We start from the raw sequence: 10,870 nt of genomic DNA, 5'->3' as shown, positions 1-10,870 counted from the left end.
GGAGGAGGAGGGGAGCGGGAAGGGCCGCGGCCCGTGAGGGGAGGTGCGGAGCTGGCCGAGGCGCCCGGGGGAAGGGGAAAGAACCCCCGGCCCTGCTCTTATTAGTCATGGGAGGGAGGCGGAGGGCGAGGGAGGAGCGGAGAGTGGCGTAGGGTCGTGCTCAAGAAATTGCCTCGCACCGGTGTGGCGCGTCCGCCATCTTAGTGTCTGTCACTCCTGCGCTGGCTGTGGGAGCGCAGCCGACCTGCGGGACTGGCCCGGGCCGCGGTCATGGGATGGAGATTTCTGCGGGTGGCTCCTTCCCGAAGTCAGTTTTTTACTCTCACAATTAAAAATACAACTTCTCAGTCCCTGCGTGCTCTTTGTAGACGGGGATAGGCTCTTTCAGCAAACCCTGTTAAGCGAAGCTCTGTGAATTTCTTCAGCAAAAAGCAAATGGGTTCAGCCCTGTCATACGGAAACAAAATGATTGTGCTGTCGTGTGTAAATCTGGGCTAGATACCGCTGCTTTTCTTAAATTTGGGTTTTTTTCTGCTTCTTGGATCCTGTTAGGTACAGGTGTTAGGGGGTTTTATTGTAGCAATATACTTGTATCCCTGGCCACGCTCAAAGTGTTCCTGGCTTTAATCTTTTTTTCAAATTGCAACATAACCATAATGCATTTTACCCTTTCATTATTAATACAGCATCTCACAATGACTTCATCCACTTTAACACAATTGTTGGTCAGAATGCATTCTTACAAATGATGGATAGTGCTTAATTACTAGTGCTAAATACAAAGTAAACCTTCCAGTTTCAGATTTCCACAAGATTTTTGTTAATTTTACAAACTTTGAATTATGGAATGTCCATCTCATTGTTAACAGCGCATGGAAAAAGGGCAAACCAAGATCTGATGAAACCCTTAATAGCAGTGTCTGATAATTACTCCAAACTAAGATTATTTAATTGAATTCTTTAAATCTTTAAATTCTCAAGAAGTTAATTGTGAAGCTAAAATGTCCAGATATCAAAGAGAGCTAGGCATCCAAGTGAGGATTTGGACTTGAGTGCCTGAAGAGCTTGAATCTATCCTGAAATACAAAATTGAATGTTACTACTAGTAAGGTGCCGTGACACACCTCTGGAGACAGAAAGTATATATTCGTCATGCTATACAGATGGGATATATAAAATTGCACTGAATATCATGTAACACATTCAGAAATACCCCTTATAAATAATAATTGCTTTTCCAATTAAAAAAAAAGTTATTGTATCTTCATTTTCAGAATATTTGTCAGGTACGGCCTCTTGCCTTCACAGTGAGGTGTCATTGTCAAGGTCGAGAGAAACACTCTGTGTTCACGCACAGCTACGCCTCTATCTATGTCCTCATGACAGAAACCTTGCAAGTCAGTTTATGCACATGAAGACAAAATGGAGAGTGGTGTTAATATGTGAAGTTTGATAAGTCATTGGTTTACATTAGCACTTAGTATAGTTAGCGAATTTTACAAATACTAAACAATGACTTAGCCTTACTGACCTTTTGAAATCCTTTTGTATATTCTCACTAGAACATTCTTACTTCGAAGACGCTCTGAATCTTATCTTATTTTCCACATTAGGGTGACATAAGAAGAGGTCTTTTGTTGTTGAAAGCATGTAGTGCAGGTAACAGAACAAGATCCAAGCTCAGGTGTTATGTGTTAGCTAGGAGTTCCTGTTTCATGACTTCAGCATGGATCACTTGCACATGTTGGGTTGCAGTATCAAAAGTTATTAATTTATTTTAAAATCGTCTTCAAATTTTTCATGATTTTCCTAAAAAGAATCCAGTTAGTCACAATTATTGTTTAAACATCTGCTTTCAGTGGAATGGTCCATGCTCAACACGCTGCTGCTCGTGTTAGATTTTACTCAAGAAAGTGAACATCCAGCTGTCTACTTCAGAAGGGTTTTTTTTAAAGAAACATTTATGGGATGTTCTAGTTGCTAGAACAAGCAGCTCTCAAGAATCCAAGCCTCCTTCAGAATACTTACTGTCAAGGCAGCCTCTTTTCTAGAGCTACTTTTAAACAGATCAAATTGTGTCTTATCACACATTTCTTTGTTTAGATTTCTTTGATTCAGGCAAGATAAACACAGTCCCCAATTTCCAAAAGGTGGCCAAAACTGGACTTAAGTGCCTCAGATCCAGGGTGAACTCATCATATTCAGCTGAGTCATCACCATGTGTTATCACTTGTTTGTATTAGTGGTACTATGAAAACTGCTGATGCTACAGCAATAGAGAATTATATGAATAGGCTGGGAAATGCACTAGAATGAGCAGGATCTCTGCAGCCACCAAGGTTTTCTCAAAACCTTCCATCAGGACTATTTCTCCATTCCATCTTATCTTCAACAAATGTATACCTAAAAAAAAATTCAGTCCACACAGTCAAAGCTGATTTCTTGTAAGACAAGCAGAAAACAAAACTCTGCCAGGACTATTATTAGCAGGTGCAAAGAAAACTGTTTAAAATAACTTATTTCTTATTCTTTCCTGGATTTGAATTATTTGGTATTTGCATGACAAGATATTTTAGTTCTTCAGTATTTCCTCTGCTCTATGTGCTTATTTCTCTGTGAGGGCGTAAGTCTGTTTTCCTCATCATTATTAGCCCCATAATACTTGAGAAATGGAAGAGTGAGAGAAAAAAAGGAGAAATAGATGCAGAGAATAAAGATCCAGTTTTCCTATAAGTGACCATGAGACAAACCATGAATGCAATACAGATACAGTATTTTTCAGCTTTTCATGCACCATCACTAGTTACTAAAAATTGTTACACAGATAAAATACTTTGTTTCTATTTACTATAGCGGCTACTTAGAACTATTTTTGGTAGATGTTGCTGTTCAATAAATACATCTCTGTGATAATTTTTTTTATTTAATCTTTTTTCATCCTAGCAAGCTTTTCCAGAAATCTTAAAAAAAATAGTGTAATCTGTGTTTTTATAATTAAGCATTTCATCTGAATGGTGTTTCATGAGCTATAGCTTAATTCTATCACAGAGAAACTGGTTAAGATTAAACAGATATTCCTAACCCTACTGCTATAGTGATCCACTTACTTACAAGTACATTAACTTGAAATCAACAGACCTATAGACTGGCCTTATAAAATTACCTCGGTGTACATTCTTTGTATACTTCTTCAGCATACAAGTGTTATTCCTTTATTTTGAGATGCACACACATTTGGAAAAGCATTTCCAGTTACAGTACAACTAAAGCCACTTCATTTTTATTCAAAACCGTGGTTTTGCATAGAAATGGCATATGGGGAAGAAGAACAGACATGTTAGAAACTCAGATAAGCAGAAAGCTATTGGAGTTGGTGTCAGGTAAGTGCATGTTCACTGCATGTAGTTAAATCATAGATTATGTTACCACAATTTTCCTCCCTGTTTCCATTTTTGTGATTTCTTTTCCCATCTTCTTCGTGAAAAAGCCAGCATTTACAAGGGCTCTGTCGTCTTTGTCAACTGTAGCTAAAAGATTATGGTTCCTCTTTTATTTTCCCAGTCAGATGCAATTTCACATTGGTCATTCAGAAAGCAAAAACTTACTGGTGAAAGAGGGAATCTGCTTCTACGATCCCACCCCTGGTTAACATTCTGAGTGCACAGAGCAGTGGCACAGTAATTACCATGTAGCTGTATACCTTTCTGCCTGTACTGAAGCTAAGTCAGCCTGGGTTAATTTGATTGCTTGGAACACAGTGGGAGGGCACTTGAGCAGCCCCTCTGTGATCATGCTCTTCAAATCTATGCAGAATAGATTATGAATACTGAAGCCTGGTTTTCTGGTCATGTTGCACATGTGCACTGCATACTCTACATACATACATACTCTACATACTCTACATACTCTAGAAGCAGTAAAGAATTTAGAACTACCAGAAAGAGTAATAGACAGTTGTCTTAAAAATTACAGAAGATGAAAGTAAGAAATAGGAGATTTGCTGAGGATATTCTCTGTTTTGGGCCTATCATTTCAGAAGAATTACTGCCTCAAACTCCAGATTAGTACAGGAAGAGAAGGTAATGTGGACCTGTTACATTAAGTATTTCAAGTTTAGTTTACTTCCCTTTAATATCAGCTTGATAATCAATTAGAGGTTGTATAAAAGAGCCTACAGCCTACAGAAAAAAGCTTTATGGAAATCTTTAACTAAAATTAACGGAATGTCTTAACTGACTTTTTAAACTCATACAAGTAAATGTAAAAATGTACAGCCGCAATTACACTTAAAGGATCGTTGTCATCTTTCCAAACTCTCTCTTCAGTTATAACACACATCTCCTATGGGAAAAGTCTCACCTGAAGCAATAGTTATATTTTGATCAATCTTTTCAAATATACTTGTAATAAGCAACCATTTTAATGGTATTCTGTTACCACCTCAGTACGAATAACAGTATCCTTCTCCTCCAATGCATCACTAATGATTTAAACAAACCCAATAAAACAATGCTAGGACACTTAATATAATTGAAGATAGGAATCAAGTAACAGTTGAGGTTCACCCTACAAGAATTTGTATTGTCTCTTATTATTTGAAGGTTCTCCATGACTGGTATCTGATACCTCTTCATCAATTAGAATAGGTACGATATTTCAAACAGTAATTTTGTCTTCCTTTTATGCAACTTAAGCACATCAACAGATACTTTGTCCTATGTGGTAGCAGTTTATTTTAGTTCATACATTTTATTTAGTGTTTTTATTCTTATTTATCCAGGTATTAGAAATACTATGGGTTTCTATGAAGGTGTACTGTGATTATTATTAGTTTAAAAATTCTGCTGACCTGGTAAAGAGCACTAAACTTAAAGATGAAGCACACCATAAACTGCACACCAAGCTGTTCCCTATTGTCCAGGTAGAATAACATAAGATCAGCAGAATTTGGCTTCAGCATTGTAAAAAACAACTGTCATGGAATGCATTGTAATTATTGCTTGATTTACAATAGTGCCTAAAATGGCAAACAGGATCAGGACCCTATGATGCTGGCTTTCAATAAACAAAATTTTCTTAATCAGCATATAATGCCAAGTTAGAAAATGCACTCTCATGATATAAACTTCTCCTTATTCTCAATATTTCAATTTAACAATTCCCTTCTTTCCAAAAGCCTACTGAACTGACAGTGTAATTAGCAAGGTTGTTGTCCCATTTGTTTCATGACAGTGCATGATTATGGCTGTGCTCAGTGGGGTCAAGAACAATGATGCCTGAAGCCATGACATCCCAGAGTTACTTCCTTTCTGCTACGGATCTCTTGAACTCTGGAATATCAGATCTCATTTTTCTGGGCCCAATATTGTCTTTACCATACAACTATTAACCGAACAGATCAGTGCTTTGTGCAAATGAGAGTGACGTTACACTTCCATAGCACATACAGACCACAATGGCATTGGCACAGCATCTGTCTAATAGAAATTAGTGCACTTGAAACTTAGCTGAACTATGGTGCAAAAGTCATGGAGTTGAATACTTTTCACAGTTCCTTCCTGCAGAGGAAAACATACTCCTTTGTCAACTCTTCCCCCTGATTCTCCAGCTTTTCTCTCTCCTGTCCTTGGAGTGGGAGACAACGTAAAGTAGCAACAGGATACCAAGCTACGAGACTGAGGCACAGAATGTATATTCTTCATGGAAAAGTGAAATGTATCCTGAAAGATTGTGAAACGACAGTTAAGTCACACAAGTAATTTGCTTATCTGAGATTTTTCACACAAAAAATAAAAAAAAGATAAGCTGAACATGACATCCTTGCTAAAAGTGAAGTAGAAAAAAAATGAAAATGTATGCATTTATTGAGATGAGTGTTGGACCGCTGTTGACCCAGAGAACTCATAAAAATGAGAGAAAACCTCAGAAATAAAGATTCTGAAAATTCTGATGTTTCGTGTGAGGACAAATGGATGGTTTGATTCATTCCCACCATCGTGTTCCTTCTTTCAAGTATAAGGTATATCAAATATTGCCTAGAAATAATATGCTGGTCTAAGGGTAATTAATGTCTAAGGTCTTTGATGTAATTAATAACTAAGGTCTTTTGAGAAATAGGGACAGCATTGACTTAGATGGTTTGCTTAACTGGTGACATACAAGAAAAATTGCACAAAAGCAGAGTTAACAATGAATAAAAATAATTCTTTCTTTTGCTCATCTCTCCTCATCCTGAACCATATAGCAATTGCAAATTTGGCAAGATAAAGAGGGAAAATACATAAACTTAGGAGGCATTCACTCTTCTCATATCTTAATATTGTAAGGATTTATCTGCTGTTTGTAACCAATGACCTGTAAAGTTTTTAAGTCTGCTTTGGAAATGTTCCCTTAAAAGACAAGCTCTTCATAATACTAGTCCAAAGGGGAACAGGTGACATTTTGTTCCTGGGTTTCATCTCAGTGAGTGAAAAGCTTAGCTGTTTGTATCTCTTCTTGCTGGACAAAGACCTTGTAAGGCATCGTGCACTGCTATCGTAGGTGGCCCAGCTGGCCTTGGAATAGATTTATTGTTCCTAAACTTGGTTGAAAGCCGAGTGGAATAGGCAGCTGCCTGTTGTGGCGGATTGGGGGGGGGGGGGGGGGGCAGGTGGCAAACCGCCTGATACAGCCTGAAGACATGGGGGTCTCAGCTGATCTGAATGGCTCATGTCCATCTTCTGCCTGACCTCTAACAAAGTGATGATTTCACACATAGCCCTGAATGAGCATCGGACAGCACCAATTTAAAGAACAAGTTCTCAGAATTTCCATTTCAGTTTTTAGTATTCATAAATGGTGGCATATTTAGAAATAACGACTCACACAAAACATTTAAGCATTTTACAGGGTCAACATTTGGGAGCACTGTTCTCCTTTACTCACAGTGCTGCTACTTGTGCTGTCCCATGCTGTCTTGGTACCCCGTTCACACACACCTTTCTTTGCATCAGAGATGCTTCCCATAGTGACATTCAACATCCTACAGATGCACTCACCTTGTATAGGGACACACTAGCCCATAGATCTTTAATGATGTAAATCACTGATTTAAGAGTAAATGGAAATAAGGACAGCAGCTCACAAGTGTTAGTCCAGATGCTGGCCCAGTTTCCCAAGCAACCTAATCTGAAGAACCATTCTGAAATCAGGAATTCCCTTCTTTTACCAGGACTAAGGGAAGAAAACCTTGCTCGCTTGTGGGGGGCGTGATCTGGGAGCTCTTCTGTGCATCAAACGCTTTGTACATTTCTGTGGGAGTTTAACACGTTTAAGATTCCCTCTTGGTTGGCTGCTGGTGGTTATCTGTAGTTTTCAGAGGGTGCAGGGGCTGGGGGAGCAGGTGGGGGCTCGCTGGGCAGGATCTCTTTGCACTCTCCAGGGTGCTGAATCGGGGCACGCCATTGAACGTGCTCTGGAAGGGGACGAATCAAAGTGTGCTTTCGATATACAACCTGTTGCGTTTTCACCCTCTTGTCATTCCTATAGGCCGAGGACAGCCACAGGACGTGTGACTGTGGGCAATACCATTGGGTGTATACAGTGCTCTTATTATTTCCAGACCGAAAGCGGCATCCTTCAAATTAAGGCACTCCCTTTGTCAGTGAGTATTTTACATTGATATCCTTCTGTCCTGGTTTCAGCTGGGATGTAGTTAACTGTCTTCCCAGTAGCTGGTACAGTGCTATGTTTTGAGTTCAGTATGTGAAGAATGTTGATAACACTGATGTTTTCAGTTGTTGCTCAGTAGTGTTTAGACTAGAGTCAAGGATTTTTCAGCTTCTCATGCCCAGCCAGGGCACCTGACCCAAACTGGCCAACAGTGTATTCCATACCATGGGACGTCCCATCTAGTTTAGGAACTGGGAAGAGGGGGGCAGGGATTCGCCGCTCGGGGACTGGCTGGGTGTCGGTCGGCGGGTGGTGAGCAATTGCCCTGTGCATCATTTGTACATTCCAATCCTTTTATTACTACTGCTGTCATTTTATTAGTGTTATCATTATCATTATTAGTTTCTTCTTTTCTGTTCTATTAAATCGTTCTTATCTCAACCCAGGAGTTTTACTTCTTTTCCTGATTTTCTCCCCCATCCCACTGGATGGGGGGAGTGAGTGAGCGGCTGCGTGGTGCTTAGTTGCTGGCTGGGGTTAAACCACGACACCTTCTCACCCTTCCCTTTGAGTTGCTTCTTCACCATGTTGCCCAGTGCTTTAGTGTGGAACATTTAATAGCGTTATTGTACCTGCCACTGCAACCAGCACTTCTTCCCTTTTCATTGCACAAAATGGCAGAGTTTGCCTGGATAGGGTGGATGGTTGAGGTAACAGAAAAAATGAATGAAACAGAATAAGCAAAAGGAGGAATACCATACTGTTGGTTTTGGTTTGGGATTGCTATATGTCTGTTGTCAGTGGTTTTTATTTTAAAAGAGCTGGCTATTTGTCTTTATGATCAAAGGTTGCTGAATAGCTCTTTAACCAACCAGTCAAAACCAGCATTAGAGACTTCCAAAAGAAAATTTCAGTCCATATGCTTGCAATGTTGATGAAATTTCAAAAAATGAAAAGGACAGGTGTGGTAAGAACAGACAGACAAACTGATCTGGAAGTTGCTACTAGTTCCCCCTATAATGATAATTTGAATTAATTAATTAATTAATATTTCCACCAGGCGGATAGAATTTGTTTAATTTGAGTTGGCATAACAACCATATTTTAAAGTATAAGATGTAGCTTAGGTCTTATACTAAGGTCTAGTACAAGATCTATATGTATATGATATGTATCATACTAGGAGACTGACATTTTCTTCACATCACAACTGTTACTAATTTCAGGCATTTCTTGAAGAACTTGCATTTTCTGTTTTGTTTTTCCCATAAACCATTTTATTTTCAGTTTGAACAGAGAGAAAAAACCTGCATAACTGAAGGACTCATCTCAATTTCTCACAGCAATTCCATAATGGAAATGAGAAATTTATAGAATTATCAGATACCACTGTGGGTCAAGCAGTCAGCCTTGTAGACTATCTATATTAATACTAAAATAATGAAGCCAACGTGCATAAAAGGCAATTTAGCATTTCAGATCTTCCCCCATGCTGTAAAATGCTACAATATATTTTACTTGACAAGTAAAATATGGGAATTGGGAGTGAATGGAAGCCCAGTGTCACAATCTGCTGTTTTTTTATGTACCATCCTTCCAATATCATAGTACACAGGTCATGATAATCTTAATTTATCTTCAGCATGTCCTTGCAAAGAAGAATAATGGTATTCATGGTGCACATTACATGGATTGCAAAGTACTATACAGACAACTGAACTACCTAACATATTTACAAGACAGGTATTACCCCAGTTTCAATCTGCAGTTCAAAAATGAAAAGTACAGGGAGTACTGTTACATGAACTTAGAGCTCAAGCCTATATCCCATTCCAGGATCCCTAATTACCCACAATAAGCTTTCGTTTACAGTCCCTTGTAAGACCATTGGCTCACCAGGCTGGGAAGCTCAAGCAGAAAGCAAGGGTGGCAATTTGGCCCTTAAGGGCAGCCTGGGCACAACCAGTCCAAGCCATACTACACACTGATTTTGTGCCCTAGCATGATTATTGCTAAGAAAAGATTCTATAGCTAAACCAGAATGGTATATGGCGCTCAGCAGTGTCTAACTTTTAGGTATCCAGTTGTAATATCCATATTGTTCCTTTATGTTTCTTGCATGGCTGATTAACGCTTTTCCTCTAAAATACAACCCCTGGAGGAGACAGTGATGGTGATACCAATGGAAAATGGGTTTGGTGCTGTGTTTAGGGTAGTTTCCTGAGAAGTGTCTCCTTGTCAAGAAGGGGTTCAAATCTGCATCTCAAAACCAGACATTTCCTTGTGCTTCCCCATCCTGGCCTTTAGGTTGTAAGTTATCATGCTTCCTGTGCCTAGTGCTAAATACACTGCTGTCAGTGTGGGGTGTATATGCTCTCTGAGCATGTGGGCTGCATCAGGCACATCAAGATTAAACATGAGATGAGAAGTGAACCCAGCCACAAAAGCCACACTTTTGTTTATATACAGTTGCAGGGTGTTATATACATATGTCGTGGTTTGAGCCCAGCCGGCAACAGAGCACCACGTGGCTCACTGCTCCCGCACGCTGGGATGGGGAGGAGAAAATATAGTGACAGGCTTGTGGGTCGAGACAAGGAGAGGGAGAGATCACTCACCACTTATGGTCACAGGCAAAATAGACTCGACTTGGGGGGGGGAAATCAGTTTAATTTATTACCAATCAAATCAGAGTAGGATAACGATAAATAAAACCAAATCTTAAAAACACCTTCTCCCACCCCTCCATTCTTCCCAGGCTCAACTCCACTCCTGATTTTCTCCACCTCGTCCTCCCCAGCAGTGCAAGGGGACGGGGGTTGGAGTCAGTTCATCACACCTTGTCTCTGCTGCTCCTTCCTTCTCAGGGGGAGGACTACTCACTCTTCCCCTGCTCCAGCATGGGCTCCCTCCCACAGGAGACAGTTCTCCATGAACTTCTCCAACGTGAGTCCTTCCCATGGGCAGCAGTTCTTCACAAACTTCTCCAGCATGGGTCCTTTCCACGGGCTGCAGTCCTTCAGGCACAGACTGCTCCAGCACAGGCTTCCCACAGAGTCATGGCCTTCTTTGGGGCATCCCCCTGCTCTGGCATGGGGTCCTCCACAGGCTGTGGGTGGATGACTGCTCCAGCGTGGACCTCCATGGGCTGCTGGGAGACAGCCTGCCTCACCGTGGTCTTCACCACCACAGGCTGCAGGGGAATCTCTGCTCTGGCGCC

The sequence above is a fragment of the Haliaeetus leucocephalus genome, unplaced genomic scaffold (genome assembly GCF_000737465.1).
Source record: "Haliaeetus leucocephalus isolate CR32 unplaced genomic scaffold, Haliaeetus_leucocephalus-4.0 Scaffold473, whole genome shotgun sequence".
Taxonomy (NCBI): Eukaryota; Metazoa; Chordata; class Aves; order Accipitriformes; family Accipitridae; genus Haliaeetus; species Haliaeetus leucocephalus.
Note: the sequence above shows the minus strand (reverse complement) of the source record.